Below are 16,429 nucleotides of genomic sequence, written 5' to 3' on the forward strand. Positions count from 1 at the left end.
CATCTGGCCTGCTGCTCCCTGAACCTCCTGGCCTCCACGGCTGCCCAGACTTTCATAATCTGCAGAAAGCTCCTTTGCTGAACTTCCCACCGTTCCAGTCATGCTGTTGGGCTTATTACCTAACAGACTTATTTCCTTTGTTTTGCCTCAACCTGAGTTCTTGGCTCATTTCTCCAAGTAGCTACAATTGGTAACTCCCTAATTCATCCAACCCCGAAAAATCCTGTACTTAAATGAATGCTCCCAAAGATGGTATCACCTCAAAGTAAAACCAAATATATTCACCCAAGCAACGCTTAGAGCTTTTTAAACGAAATGAGAAGGTGGGGGTATCTGGAGTATAAAGGCATAGTCTCAACAAAAGCACAAGACCTAGGAGGCAAAGAGGGATGGAGAAGGTCACTGCACCAGGAGTCTGACAGACGGGTTCCTGGACATCTCTCCATCTCGCCATCACTTACTATATTCTCTGTGCTCTTGGGAGAATATCATATTTTTATCAATAGTATTTTGAAGAACATGTGTGCTGGGCTTTCTGCTGAGCACTGACACACGGTCAGGAAAAAAATGGATATGGTCTCTTCCTTCACAGAGCTTAATATAATCCAAAGCCTGAGGCCACTTCTCAGGATGCCTTAGAGGAGCTTCTCCAGGAATCCATGGTCAAGATGAATTGAGATGTTGTCTTCTAACACATCTAGCTTGGGAGGTCCTTTCCCACTTAGTTTGGTGGGACCAGGAGAACTTTCTAGACTTTCCCTTTGATCTCATCTAAAAATCCAGCTGTGTCTGAAATCACTCTATCTGAACATCCACAATATATTTAAATCTGGAATTTTTATCTCCCTCACCCAATCTACTTTTTCCCGGTCCAGCATCAACTACTGTCAATTCTATCTCCTACAGAGACCTCTCTTCATCTCCAGGGCAGTCATCTGTCCAACTTTCCATCATCTTTCATCTCAGCTATAGCCTATCTACCATGTGTCCCTTCCATGATTTCTCCTCACAGTGGTCAGAATTTTTCAGAATTAAAATCTGATCATTCCACTCTTCTCTCTACCTCCACTTTCTTAAACCCTTCAGTGTGTTCCCATTGCACTTTGGCTCAGATTAAAATGCACAATGTAAATAACATTGTCCTGGCATGCCTCATCAGCCTCACTTTAGGCTACTTATCCTCATTTTGCCATCTCAGGACGTTTGCCCATGCTCCTGCCTAGAACATCCCCATTTTACCTGTGCATCTCGTTCCCTCATCCTACAGATCGTAGCCCCTTCCTCAGGGAAGCCCACAGAGTTTCAAATTCTGACCACTACCTCGTCATCCCCACCAGGTTCCCATCTGATACGTTGTCACTGCACCCTGTGATTTACTTCAGGGCGCTTATCATAGTCTGTAATTATATATGTGTGTGATTAGTAAGTTAGTTAATATTGGTCTTCCCTATCAAATTTTAAGTTCCATGAAATCAGGAACCAAGATGATTTGCTTATTTTGTATTCCCTTGCCTAGCATATTGCTGGCACATAGGCCAGTGTTCAATAAATATTTGTTAAATAAATTGAGAAATCAGCTTGTATTTGCCTTTCTGACTAAGGGGCAATCTATCACTTAAGGTCGAACTCGCTGACCCCATTAGTTGTGCTATCAATCTTATCAGTTCAAACTCCTATAACTTCCTTAAGCCCTTGGGTACTTCCATAAGGGCTCCCTACCTCTGGTTCTGCTATCAATCTCCCCTCCAAGATTAATCAGTGCTGTCATAGGGATTTCCTAAGACCTGTTGGTCCAGAGACACTGTGAAGGAGCCTGCCTCTGCGTCGAGCCTTCCTGGGCCCAGGGGTCACAGAATAAAGAGAGCATCAGGAATCATTTTGTCCATTTCTCTGCCTACAGGCAGGACATACCCAAATCATCCAGGCTACAGAGAATCTCTTCTATTTAAAATCTCTCCAGAAATTCCATAACTTCTATGGGCAACCCAGCCCAATATTTAATGAGGAAAACTTCCAGGAGCTTCTAAGAAAAAATGACCAATTTTTACTCTTCTCCACGCAATCAATCCCAATAATTCTTAAGAACATGAGAGATCACAGGACCATCTGTGTGGAGGAAATAGCTAAACATTCTCAAAATGAAAAGCTTTTTAATATTTCAAAATTATTTGTGACAACTTAATCTAAGCCACAGTTTAGAAGGATAGTGCTGGCCACAGTTTCATAAATGTTTGCCTGTTGAAAAATAAGACAATTCTGTTGATATTCATAATACTGATATTCTTCCTTAACTCTGTGATTTTTTAAAAAAACAAAATATGAGTAATATCCATTCTTCTGTGTGATACATTAAAATAACCAGGCTCCTATGCAGATTCTGGTTTAGCAAAGTTTCCAAGCACATTTTGCACAGCACCTGCCCAGGAAAGAACTAGATCATAGCTCTTGCTTGATTAGTTCCTGGAAATAAATAGCCCACCAGCCTGAACTAGGTCAGGCAAGGCAACATAGCATTCTGTCACACTGGACACCAGCAGCTTCCCTGAACAGTTCTCTTTCAGTTCCTCTAAAAAAACTGGGAAGAATTCTGCTACAGATACATAGCATGAGCCCCAGCCAAAACCATCCAGTCTCATGCCTAGGTAAAATATTTACTTAGCCCTCTGGGTATGTTCCCCCTCTCCACCGCCAGAAATAGCAACTAGAACTTGAGTACGATGCCACCCGATTAATGATGGTACCTTGGTTATGGATCAAGTAATCCAAGGAACCTATCTTCCCACAGGTATAAGAAGAAAAACAATAGTAATGGTTACTTAACACTTAGTACATGTCAGGTTCTTCATGCATTTGTACATTGCATGAATGATTTCATCTAACCCTAACCATATCTTAGACATTTTTTTTCTTTTTGTTTGTTTTTAATGTGGTAGCAACACTTAACACGAGATCTAGCCTCTTAACAAATTAAGTGTACAATACAATATTGTAAACTGTAGGCACTATGCTGTACAACAAATCTCTAGAACATAATCATCTTGCATAAATGAACTTCTTTACCAGTTGAATAGCATCTCCCCACTTCCCTCTCCCCTAGTCCCTAGCCACCACCACTCCACTCTGCTCCTATGAGTTTGACTGTTTCACATACCTCACGTAAGTGGTAACATGCAGTATCTGTATTTCCGTGACTGGCTTATTTCACTTAGTGTAATGTCTTTTAGGGTCATCCATACTGAGGCATATGGAGAGATTCCCTTCCTTTTTAAAGGCTGAATAATATTCCTTTGTAAGTATAGACCATATTTCCTCTATCCATTCAGCTGATGATGGACCTTTTAGATTGTTTCCATTTGGGCTATTGTGAATAGTGCTACAATGAACATGGAATTGCAAATATCCCTTTGTGATTCTGATTTCAATTCTTCTGGATAAATGCCCAGAAGTGGGATTGCTGGATCATATAGCATTTCTATTTTTAATTTTTTGAGGAACCTCTATAATATTTTCCATAGCAGCTGCACCATTTTACATTCCCACCAGCAGTGCACAAGGGTTCACGTTTTCTATATCCTCACCAACACTTGTCTTTTGTTTTTCTTGTAATAGCCATCCTAATAGGTGTAAGGTGATGCTTCATCGTGGTTTTGCTTTGCATTATTTGATGCTTAGTAATTAGTGATACTGAGCATCTTTTCATGTAACTCGTGGCCCTTTGCACATCTTCTTTGAAGAAATGTCTATTCAAGTCCTTTGCCCATTTTTTAATCAGGTTATTTGGTTTTTTGCTATTAAGTTGAAGTAGTTCCTTATATATTTTGGATATTAAATATGTTTTTTAGAGACAGAGAAATGAAGGCACAGAGAGGTGTGCAATTTGCCCAAGTGTGGGCCAAGGTTCAAACCCAAGCAGGCTGATGTCAGAACTCATGCTCAGAACTCATGTATTATATAGAAATCAAGTCTTACAGAGTCTTTTTCTAAATTTCAATACTAGGTTTTGCCTAGGCAATAATTATTATGTATAAGAGATGTATAATTTTGAGTATATATAAATATACTGTTTTGTTTTCCTATATTCTATTTTCAAATTTCCTCACTTACAGTTAAATAACAAAAGCACTTATACATCATTTCTCAGGTTCTTGAAGTTTTCTAACTGGATTTCTAGATTTTCTTTTCCTTCTTTCCATCTTTTTTGTTCATTTTATTTGTTATTATTGCTGTTAAACATTTCAGGAATTTATATGTAAACACTTTTTGCTAATCTCAATAAAGGCCTTACATTATCCATCCTTACTCAAGACCAACTCTGAATCCCTTAGCTTTTAAGATCAGAAAAAGGAAGGACAGCAGACTAGTACCTTGCAAGTACTATGTTTTCCTATGGCTGTATTTTTTTCAGTGCAGAGAAGTGATGCTGGGAGTACTACTGGGAGGTAATGGGGCAGACTGTCCTAGTCACTGTGGCTGGCACTAGCCCTGGAAATACTAACGAGAGAAGGGAGTGGCTCTTAGCCAGGCCAAGGTCAGGGCCTCCTAATGCTAACACGCTGCAATCATAGATAATACTAGTAAGGGGCTGGACATTCCAACTTGGCTGAAAGAGGACATATAGCCTAGTATGTCTCACAGAAATGTTTTCACTAACAACATTCCCAGTATGACAGGTTTTTCCTCCAATGCCGCACCTTCTAATTACCTTGTTTACTAGCTCTAGTTTATAGAATGTTCTTTATTATTTTTGATCCAAAATCTATCAGGGAAGAGGAGAGAGGGAAGAAAGGACTGCTGTTTCTGTAACTGTCATGATAATAAGGGTTTGTGTTCATTGGCTTTCAAATGAGCCAAGGTTCACCCAGATGGACTGTTTATGTGTTTTCTCACATAGCTTTTACAGCTTTTACACAACAGGCACTTTCATTGTTCATCTTACAAATGAGGAGACTAATATCCAAGATGCTTTTAACTCTAACAGTTCCTAAACTCCCTCTTGGTGAAAAAAATAAGAGTGAGAAATTAGATAATGGACTTTAAATCCCAAAATAAAATGTTTTCTTAAAGTTCTTTCTGGAACTCTGGAGCCACCCTAAATCAAAAACTCTAAAATTCTGAGTACTGTATGTGTAAAACAAGCCTTCTGGCCAGGGATCCCCAGGCTTCTTCTCCATGCTCTTGAACCATGGAGAGAAATGATGGACAAGGGTACTCAGGCTCTTCTTTCTTTCCTCTTCACTCTCTGCACCTGGCGGCTAACACCCTTCTAAGAAATGTGGCTTGCTTTCATTAGCAAAAATACAGTTAGCTCCATACTTTACAAATTCCAATGCTCATTCTGAATGAAAGAAATAAAGGAGTCTGGTCAGAAAAGTTTCCGAGCACTCAAATTTTCTCCATACTCCCATCCTCCAACTGGCATCTCCTTCCCCTCCAAAGTAGAATGGAATCTGAGCTGAGTTCTGTCCAGGAGGGGATCACTTTTCATCACTGACTTAGATGAAGACACAGAGGCAGGTTAACCCACCAGGGGAAAACATAAGATAGAGCCTGCACCTAATATGTTTCTGTGAGTTCCAACCATGGACTAATAAGACAAAACAATAGAGGAAAACATGTGGGGTTCTGCTGTTGTTCCCCAAAAAAGCAAGCATGGGATTTGGAGCCACAATGTGGAAATGAGTGAGGTGTTTCATGCAGTTTCAGCTCAAAGTGAGCCAAATGTGTGATTTAATGATATGATTTAACTGCCCTCCCCAACTCCCAGCCCCAAGAAGGGAAAAAAAAGTAAAAGTTGCTTTGCTCTTGGTTTAGACTTGAAATTTACAACACATAGAATAAAGCTGATGATGGCTGTGTCTACTCCCAACTGCTCAGAGCACCAGTGAAATGCTGCCTTCACTGTTGGGAGCCCCACTCTCACATGGCCACAGATGCTCTAGAGAGGGTGGCCAGGAAGTGAAAGTTCTCTGACAACCATCAGCTGAGGTGGAGCTGAAGACCCTGCTGTTGTTGATTTGGAAGGAGAGGGAGCCAGCAGAGGGCTGGAGACAGGCCAGCCCACTTGAAGGAGCCTCCTATGAAACAGGAATTAAGTCTCACTCCAGGTGGCAAAGAATGATAGGTCCAGGGTCATGGGTGAAAGTTACACAGAGTTCAAGTACAGCACCATATAAGAAGGAAAAGCTTGATTCAAGGGTGGTGGGCGAGCACAGGAAGGCTAGCCCTTGGGCTAGAGATGCTGGAGAAGGACTTCAAGTGACATGGGGCCGGGGTTGCTGACTTGATTGACATTTGAAGACTCGCAAACCTAAGATTCTATGATTGGGGCAGGGGGCTTTCCTCAGATATGACACATACCAGTATACAGACGGCTAGGAATTTCCAGTCTCTAAAGCCTGAGGAAGCAACAAGCCTGATGTCTCTCACCCCACTTCTCACAAGGTCTGAAATGATATTTCTTCAAGACGTGAGAGCTTCCCTTAGCCTCTGACAAGGAGAAAGGAGGGGTGCTCAAGGGGAGCTAACAGACTTCAGGATGAACTTAAGGTGAACTTCAGACCACGTCCAAGGAGGGTGGAACCTGCATGTCCTTGACTAGTTTCATTGTGGGTGTGTGCAGTCATCCAAAACATGTGCTTGCTTTTTACAATGGATATGGTTTAAATACATAAAATTATGCCAGGTGTGTGCAGTGGGAACCTGGTTTTCCTCCCACCAGACCTCTAGCCCCCTAGATGGGAGCTTTTCATGTGTCCTTCCTGAGACGTGTAGATAAATATCAATGTACAGACCTTTTCGCCCTGGTTTTACACAATGGTAGCACAGTGCTAGACTCTACACACTTTACTTTTCTCTATAACATGCTGAAACATTAACGAACAAAGGAGTAGAAGACTTTAAAACAAGTGCTTACAGATTCTTTTGTAAATCTGGCCCAGCCTTGGGCAACAGGTGGCTGAGAACCCATCATTTTACTTCAGCGCCTGACTTAAACCGACATATAAAGTCACTAAATCACGGTGCTGTTACTCTTTCATTAAATACATCCTGGAGTCTGTATTCCCTACAACCTGGTTTCCTCTCTGATTTAGGGCCTCGATGATCCTTATCCTGGATAAAATAAGAAAGGAGATAATTGTGTTGATTGTAAGCTGTTCTTAAGAGGGTAAAGCTGTTTATCAACAGTAGCAGTTACAAGTAGAATCACCAATGCATGAATAAATGATTGTGAAGGTAAGTTGCTCCTCTGTGAGAAGGTAATGAACTCTTTTAGGAAACCAATTAGGAAACAGTATATTGTCTTTGGGGGATATCTAATTCATGAATAGTGTTTGATTCACTGACAGTCCAGTCCATGTCATCAATAGTCAAGGGCCTCTAAAAGCTAGACGCTGACTGAAACCTTCCTTTTCTTTTTTTTTTAATGTTGCATAATCACTTAAAAAATTTTGGGGGGGTAATTAGGTTTATTTATTTAACTACTTGTTAAGTGGAGGTACTGGGGATTGAACCCCTCTTGAGCTATACCCTCCCCACTCTGAAACCTTTTTTCCTTTCTTTCTTATTTTTGTGGATGAGTACCTAGAGATTAGCTTGCTTGACCATCTGTGAAAAGTAGCAAACGAGGCATTAACAAAGTTGCCCTGTTTGACTCCAAGAGCTAAACCTCTTGGACAGTTCCTGTTAAGTAAACCACTTCCCTGCTGATTATTATTTCAAAATGACAGAGGGGGCAGTTATGGCTGAATTGTGTCCCTCCACAAAAAAGGTAAGTTGGACTCCTAACCTACAGTAGCTCAGAATTGCTCTTTTATTTGGAGATAGGGTCTTTTTTTTTCCAGTTTTTTTGGTTTTTAAAAATTTTTTTTACTGAAATGTAGCTGATTTACAATGTTAGTTTCAGGTGTATAGCAAAGTGATTCAGATATATATACAATATATTCTTTTCAGATTCTTCTCCATTATGTTACTATAAGAAACTGAATATAGTTCCGTGTGCTACACACTAGGTTCTTGTTGTTTATCTATTTTTATGCACAGCAATGTGTGTCTGTTAATCCCCAACTCCTAATTTATCCCTCCACATCTTTTCCCCTTTGGTAACCATAGTTTGTTTTCTATGTCTATAAGTCTGTTTTTGGTTTGAAAACAGAATTTGTATCATTTTTTTTTTTTTAGATTCCACATATAAGTGATACCATATATTTGCCTTTCTCTGTCTGACTTACTTCACTCAATATGATCATCTCTAGGTCCATCCATGTTGCTGTAAATGGCATTATTTTATTCTTTTTTATGGCTGACTAATATTCCAGTGTGTGTGTGTGTGTGTACACGTATCACAACTTCTTTATCCAGTCATCTGTTGAAGGACATTTAAGTTGTTTCCATGTCTTGGCTATTGTAAATACTGCCACTGTGAACATTGGGGTGAGTGTGTCTTTTTTAAGTTCCCTCTGGATATATGTCCAGCAGTGGGATTGCTGGATCATATGGTAAGGCTCTTTTCAGTTCTTTTAAGGAGATATTCATACTGTTCTCCATAGCATGGAAATAGGGTCTTTATACAGGTAATCACGTTAAAGTGAGGTCTGAGGGTGGGCCCTCATCCAATCTGGCTGGTGTCCTTATAAAAAAGGGAAATGTGGACACAGACACACACACAAAGAGGAAAGACGGTGTGATGTGAAGAGAAGCAGGGAGAGAATGATCATCTATAAAGCCAAAGAGAGCAGCCTGGAACAGATCCTTCCTTTCCTCACAGCCTTTGGGAGGAACCAGCCCTGACCTCTGGCCTCTAGAAATGTGAAACAATAATTTCTGTTGTCTAAGTCACCCAGTTTGTGCTATTTTACTACAGAACCTAGTGATGGTATTAACATGGTGTTGGTTTGGCAGAATCTTAGAGTGAAAGTAATCCTTAGAAGCTCATCTAGTCCACCTTCTGGCTCTAAGCATCTTTCCCAGATAAGAAACTTTAAAAAAACTGTGATAAATCTGTCCAGAAGTGCTTCACAAGTGGTTAAGAACAAGGGCTCTTGGCTCAAGCAGCTGGAGTCAAAACCCAGCTCTGCCCTTAGCACTGACTTCACTGTCGGCAGGTTATTTAATTTCTCTAAACCTGAGCTTCCTCCTCTGTAGACGAAGGATAGCAAAAGCCCCTCCCTGAGACAGAGACAAGAATTAGTGACCGCATGTCAAAGCTTAGCACCATGCGCCATAAATGCCAGCTCTTGTTATCGTTCATTCTGGTGGCACCGTCTCAAGTTAGTGCGGGTTCAGGGCAGAGCTTAGCTGCAGGTCAGCCCCATCTCGGCCTGTTATTTGAATGCACTGGCCAGAGACAAGGACAACAGCCACGTTCTGCCTTTTGTTCTTCCCGACTTTGTAACTGTGATAAGAAGGGACTGGCTCTCCAGCAGAGTGCTCAGAATAACGAAAGGGAGAAGAACCAAGACCTGTGGGGGAAAACAGCCACACAAAACACACACTGGTGGCTGTTTCCTCAGCACCCACTCCATGGAGGGTCCTCCCGGAGGGGCTATGACTGCGGAAAAAGGGAGTCTGAGATGCCTAACGGACCTGGCAAAGCCTTCAGCTACTAAAAGAGTGTTTTAGAATCCAGAGGGGCAGGGTTGCAAGTCCCCTCAGATCTCTGATTGTCCTCTAATTTCGAAGGAAAGAAAACAGAGGCCCTGAAAGGTGGAGAGACTTGTGCAACATGATCTGTCAGATAAAGCTCAGATAAGAAATGAGCTTCGTCTACTGTTAGGAAGATACGAGTTCTGTTATGCGGAAGGAAGACTGACTAAATAGAAGTCAAAGAGCCCAACATCACCATCCCTGAAGAGCTGCAGAAGGTAATGATGATGATGATGATGATGATGTGACCAAATATTGAGCAGCTACTACAAGCCCAGCATTGTGTTCATGGTTTTGTAGACCTGATAATCTCATTTCGTCCTCACTCAACAACCTTGCAAGGTGGTTACAAGAAAGATAAGACACTCAACTTCCCCAGAACGGAGAGCTGGCAGGTAGCGGTTAGGACCCCAGCTTCTACTTTGGACAACCTCTCAGAGGCGGCCACCAGCAGCAGATGCTGCGAAGGACCCTTCTTGCTCAGTGAGTATACTTTTAGAACGTACCAGCTGCAGCCCTGAGAAGGTTTATTTTTTACCAGTGAAATAGATTTACTTGGTCTTCCATACAGAGTTTTGAACTATGAAAATGATATCAAAAATAACCACCATGTTACTCTTGGTGTAAGAACAGGCTCTCAGACAAAATCTTCCATGCAGTTTGGGTCTGATTGCTTTTGCATTATCATAGACTTACAGAAATCATCGCTTTTCTCCTGGGTAATGACATTGCAGCAGTTCCCCTTGTACTTCTCTAGCACCGTGTAATGAAATGCAGAGGAAACTGCAGGAGACTCTGTGGTTGGGTTTTGAACTTGAGCCACCACACTCAACCTTAACACTCTGACAAGGGCACTTGGAATAAAAAAGGGGGGTAACATAATTGGAAGGTCCTGTCCTTCTTTAGGAGACAAGAGAAACATAATGTGGGGGACCTGACTTAAGGCTCTTGCTTACAAATGTCTCCACTTAAACCCAAACTAAGCAAACCCAGGGGACCCCACTTGGGACACCCCTCAACTCTCAGAAGCCATGTGCTGGAGAGAGGGTATATGAGAGGATGCCTGCACGCGTAAGTACTGTTATATCTCTTAGCAGTTAGCACTGCACTTGGCTCCAAGTTAAATGACAAGCATTTCCTGAGTGCCTTCTGTTTTCAGAGCCACACGGAGGGCTGGCAGAACGTTCTGTTGCAGGATTGCATAAGACCTCCCCAGGCATCTCATCCCTAGATGGTTAAAATAGCAACTGCCTTTCAGTAGGAAGTTAAGTAAGACCACCTGTACTTCTGTAAACTGACAAGGGAGCTTCTAAAAGGTACAAGATAAACCTAAAATTAATTAAAGCAGAAAGAAAGTGAATGAGTAAGAGTAGATACACCATTTACTGAACAACTTTTATGTACATGTAGGCTGTAATGCATTATCAGATATGGTCTTCTCAACAATGTTATGGTAGCTGCTATTATGACGCCTCATTTTACAGATGAGAAAGCTAGAGATTTGGGAGAGGTTGAGTGTCACGCCCAAGGAGACACACACACACAACGGACCTGGTAGTCAATCCTGGTTCATCAGACACTTGTCAATGTGTCCAACCCTTGCTGCCCCTTCCCCCCATACAAGGCAAGCTTTCAAAATAGCCTATTCATGTGTTCTCATTTACTCCCCTTTCTTTTAAGTAGTTAAGGCTACAGTCAGAGAAACTAGTCTGTAAAATAGTCCCACATTTACCTCATTTATCAATAATCCCTCTTTTCTCCTTCCCTAGTGAAAATGGAAGGCAGAGTATTTTCTAATGAATCCAAACTCTTCTGTGATAGAAAAGCTGCCCCCAAATAAATTAAAGATAAGAGAAAATGATAATCTAAAAAGATTTGAGATTTGTCAGGAAGAAATCCTGATAGTACATTGGAGTAGATCACTAGTAAAATCTATTCATGACTTCTAGTAAAGTCAGAGCACTGTATCAGCAAGATGAGAGCTGTTGCTGTCTCAAGGTCCAATGCCAGCACCCCCAGGGCAGTCCGTTAGTGGGTTTCCTCACTGGCCGGCAGGCAGCATGAGTTTGAATGCTCAGCTGTATATAATTATCAAAGTGCAATGGCTACATCTCAGATGGAAATTAGCTATTTTAGGGTCAAATTTAAGGCAGACTTATCTGTTTAAATCAACTAAAACAGAAGAAAAAAAATTAAAAAGCCACACACCTTTATAATATTTTTACAGAGAAATAGCATCTGCATTGAAGCCAGCCCAGGTAGCTGTGTGTCAGGTGAACTGGACCCGGGAAGCTGTTTCAAATGTGGGATAAGGGACAGGCATGCGGCAAAGGGGGCAGCTGGCACTTCACATACGTTGTCTCTGAAATACAGGTATTCCTGCCACCATCTTAAAGGTGGCTCCATCCAAAAGACTAAGTTCTTAGTCCGAGAAGTTAGGAGTTGATCTCTAGCCTCTTTAATTCCCAAAGCCAACCGCTTTCCGCTGCATGGACTTGGTCTCCTGATACTTGGTAAGGATACACACAGTCAGCCCTTTCTCCAAGTGGTGTGGCTTCCAAGGGACTGGGCAAGCCACTTCCTGGAGCCAGCCCCTACCTCTATCCCTCCTCCCAACACCTCTCTCCCGGGGAAACAAATGGAGACAGACTAAATGAGATCCCCCCTCCTTCCTCCAAGCGCCTGTGCTCAATTTTGGTCAGGAACAAGCAGGTGAGGCTAGTACTGCCACTTGGACACTAGGGGGTGCCTGATGCTCACAAAATCCCTGGGATTCGCAGGAAGGGCCTTGCAGTTTCTGTTTGATCTTTTTTGTTGTTTTTGTCGGTTTAATTTATTACTGTTTGATATCCAGTAACACCGACATACCCCTGCCGGGCCTGTGGACCCTGGGCTCTGGCAAGTCTGACCTGTCCAATAAAATACAGTTACGAGGAATGGACGTTTGATCTTATTGAGAAGGTACATAATCTCTCCTTCTACCCCTAAGAAATATCACTTCTAATGGATCAAAATCTACCATTTCAAGACGAACTCGTTTCTTTGTTTAATAGCTTTTTCCTGCTGGAGAATTCTTCCTTTTAGACCATCTAAATCCGACATGCTCTAGTTCAGTGCTATGAGAACAAAACAACAAAAAACAGGTTCCCTCAGTGTGATAGAAAACCATCATCCTCCCAGCCCCACTATCACTAGTTTCTAGGATCACCCAGAATAACAGAACAGCTGCCTTTCGGTTTCCGCCTGAGGGGGCTCAGAGAGCAGCAGGAGAAGGGGGCGGCAGGGCATTCTCCTTTGGTGAAGCCCCACGCACAGCCCCAGGTGTGCCTGCCCCACATGCTGAGGCCTTTCAAAGCTGGGCTCTTGGCAACAGCCTTTGAAATAACCAAATGCTGGCAACACAGGTTTGACATGAATATGCTAATAAGAATATCCAAGTCTCCTACTTATATGCTTTTGGATCTTTAAAAACAAAAATCCAGCCACTAACCATAACTAACAAAAAATAAAGGAGAAAGAAAAAGTAGCCTGACCTTCACTTAGTTTCTCCCACTGACCTCCTTGTGCCGGAGCCAAAGCACTTTTCACACCAGAGAGAAAAATGGTGGGGGTCTCGACAAGGAGCCGGGACCACTATGTGCTAAAGACGTTTCGCCTCCCCCTGCTCACAAAAGCTTGGGAATGGATAAATAGGCTCTATACAGTCCTGTCAATCAACTGCAGTCTCTATTTCTGTTACTACTAAGATGTATAAGAAGCTAAATTTTGGTACAAAGCCCCTCATCAGTGTATTCAGAGGAACTGTGGGGAGGCTTAATGAGTAACGTCTGTAAACTTGCCAGGCTTCTAATTGTGCATAGCATTTCCTTACAGTCTCTCCATCCTGTCACTCTGGTCCCAAAAATCACTCTGGCTTCCATACATCTTCCTTTGTTTGCCTGCTCCCGGAGATAGGCCTGGAGGCACACACCTCAGAGGAAGGCACTTCTCTATAACAAGAAGTGACAATGAGTCTGGGGAATTTGCTGGCTAAGCATAATTATAAAAAAAGAACTTTGCATCATTATCCACTACTTTTCTGAGACACGAAGGTGAGTGGGAAGGCTCTGCCCGCTTCTGCCCCCCAGGGGAGCGGGGCAGGCACACAGCAGGTGATGACCGACCAACCCAATGGCAAGTCCATCCTGCCTGTGGGGGAAGGGACAAATTAAACAAAGCCTGAATCAACTATCAAACCAAACCTAACATAAACAGCTGAATGGTAAAGAAACAAAAAAACTTTAGTCCCTCAGAGATGAATTATACCCATGTTCAAAATTCTTGGCACTCTTTGAAAGGAATGTTTGTAGACACTTCTTTGCCTTGGTATCACTGGGGAGCAAGTTTTTGCTGCAGAAGATGTAGGGTGCACAGATTATATTTTATCTGCCAGTACAAAGCCAGGAAGAGGTGGCCTTACTGTCAAACAGAACATGACTACCAATAGGAACATGAATGAAAAAAAAAGAAGCCTCTGGGACCTCCCTCAGCAGGCTGATAGAAAATTCCAGCCGTCCCACACCCACCCTACCCTGACCCTTCCAACAACGTTCTCCAGCTCCCAGCCCCAGTTCTCCTGCCATTTCTGATAACTGACCTTGCTGCTGGTATGAAAGCACCCACTGCTTCTGTGGCCACCATCCCTGCACAGAGATCTTCTCTGAGGCTTCCACACCGTTCAGCATTTCTTGGATTTCATCTCCTTATTGAGACGTGGGCAGGTATTAGGAGTCCCTTTTTGGGGGGATGGGAAAAAATGAGGTCCCGGGCCCACAGATGACCTTCCACGGGCACACAGCCTCAGAGCGGCCCTGGAGCGTCAAGGCTTGCTGCCAGCCCTGCAGCCGCGACTAGCTCCTGGTTGATGGTATGCGCTCCCAGTTTACCATCCTTGGCCTTTGTCCTTTCACCTCCCCTTGCAGATCAGTTGAGTCCCCTCGGGGCCTTAGCACCTCCATCGGGCAGTGGACATAATGGCTTTTTTCTGGCAACTCCCCTTGATAGAGTGACACCCAGCGTGGGTGAGGTGGAAACCACTTGTTAAGGTTGGGTTTAGGAATCATCTGCTAACTTGCCTTATGCAATTTTTCCCCCTCAGCCGTCTTTACTGAGGATAATTGGGGCATGCGGGCATAATTTTTGAAGCTAATTCACCATTTTATAATCAGTGAAAAAGAAGTGCAATGTTCTAGAGAAACGCAACGTCCACATAGCAGGCTGGAAGCTCTGCCGCCCCAGGGTCCCATTTCTTTTATTCTGATCCTTTGGCAACAGTTCCTAGCGTCTTACTGCAGGCAGGGCGTGGAGAAGGAGACAGTGGGAAGGAATCTGGCTGCCCTTCGGATAAAACTCTATCAAATCGGCTTGCTGGAGCTAACAGGGGAGGCAGGCAGCTAACCAGAAACAGTCCTACCTTAGGTAACATGTGTGGTCCATCAACATTTGTACCCATCTGGCCTGCTCCTCATTCCCCCTCTCTCTTTCTTATATCTGGAAGGTAGACCCCAACCTGAAATCCATTAGAGTAAAGTCCCCAAATTTCAAAAGTTGTATATTCTAGAAGTCTCCTTATATGTGTAGTTCTAGTTCTGACAGTAGCCAAGAAGGTTACATTCAGGCAGGGTGGGTGAGCTCTGGGTCCTTCTGGCAGCCAGGAGGCTGTAGGCACCAAAAGTCCTGCCAACTACCCTCTTCCCATTCCCAGCACCCACATCCTCCAGGTGACCAGGTCAGTCCTTGGCTGCTGAGGAGTGATCTGGTCATCATCCCCTTCCCGACCCTGACATGGTCACTGCTCTCCCAGGTTAGGACTCCTCCCACCAGCACAAAAAACCTTTGATGGGATACCTGAGAAAGGACTTCCCTCTCTGGGTTTCCTTAATACCCCCAGTGTTGCACATCTTCACTTGGCATTCCCTGCCCGTTTGATAAGTGTCTTTGCTGGGCACAGGCCCCTGGGCCCCTTAGGAACCTGGCTGGGAGAGAACATGAACACTGATGGCCACTCTCAAGGTGTTCCTTGAGACTCAGCCAGACTCCAGACCTGCCAGGCCATCGCTGTCTCTTCCAGTGGAGTTCTTCTCCCACTAGAGCACTTCATAGTATGATCGTAGTATGTCAAGGAGCTGAAGTGTCTTTGGCCTCCAGTTTCTTCAAGAATTTTCTGACCGTCAGTCCCAGAGTCTGCTTTCACTCTCCCTAGGGGCCTGCGATGTCATTATTATACAAACAGAACTCCCCAAGAGCTTCCACCAAAAACAAGCCGATTTGTCTGGAGTCCAGGACAGAGCACAGAATGGGTTTCATTCTGAGTCCTACGCCATTAATCATCTGCTTGGAATTGAGAATGAATTTCTTACAGAAACAATGGGCCAGCTGGTGGTTCAGATCCCTCTGCAGCTAGCAAAGAGCCCATGAACCCAAAATGTGGCTCAGCTGTAGAAATAACTGTACCAGTCTGTGTTCTGTGATTCGACAACAAAATTCACACAATCAGGAGGGAGAAGAATATAGAAAAAGGAAAAGGTCTTTATGCTTTCTTGGGTACAGGCCCGCTCCTGGGAAATTTCCTAAAACAAACCAAGCAGTTGCATCTTTGGCTTCCTGCCATCCCCCACCGCCAACCTGCACCCATACAGCTTCTCTAGCACCTAACAGCCTCTCCTCAAGCATTCCAGGACTCCGGATGTTTGAAATCCCTCAGCTCCACCCCACCCAGGCTGGCCTACCCCTCAGCAGGCTCCAGGCA

This window comes from Camelus dromedarius, chromosome 4 (assembly GCF_036321535.1).
Source record: "Camelus dromedarius isolate mCamDro1 chromosome 4, mCamDro1.pat, whole genome shotgun sequence".
In the NCBI taxonomy this organism is placed as follows: Eukaryota; Metazoa; Chordata; class Mammalia; order Artiodactyla; family Camelidae; genus Camelus; species Camelus dromedarius.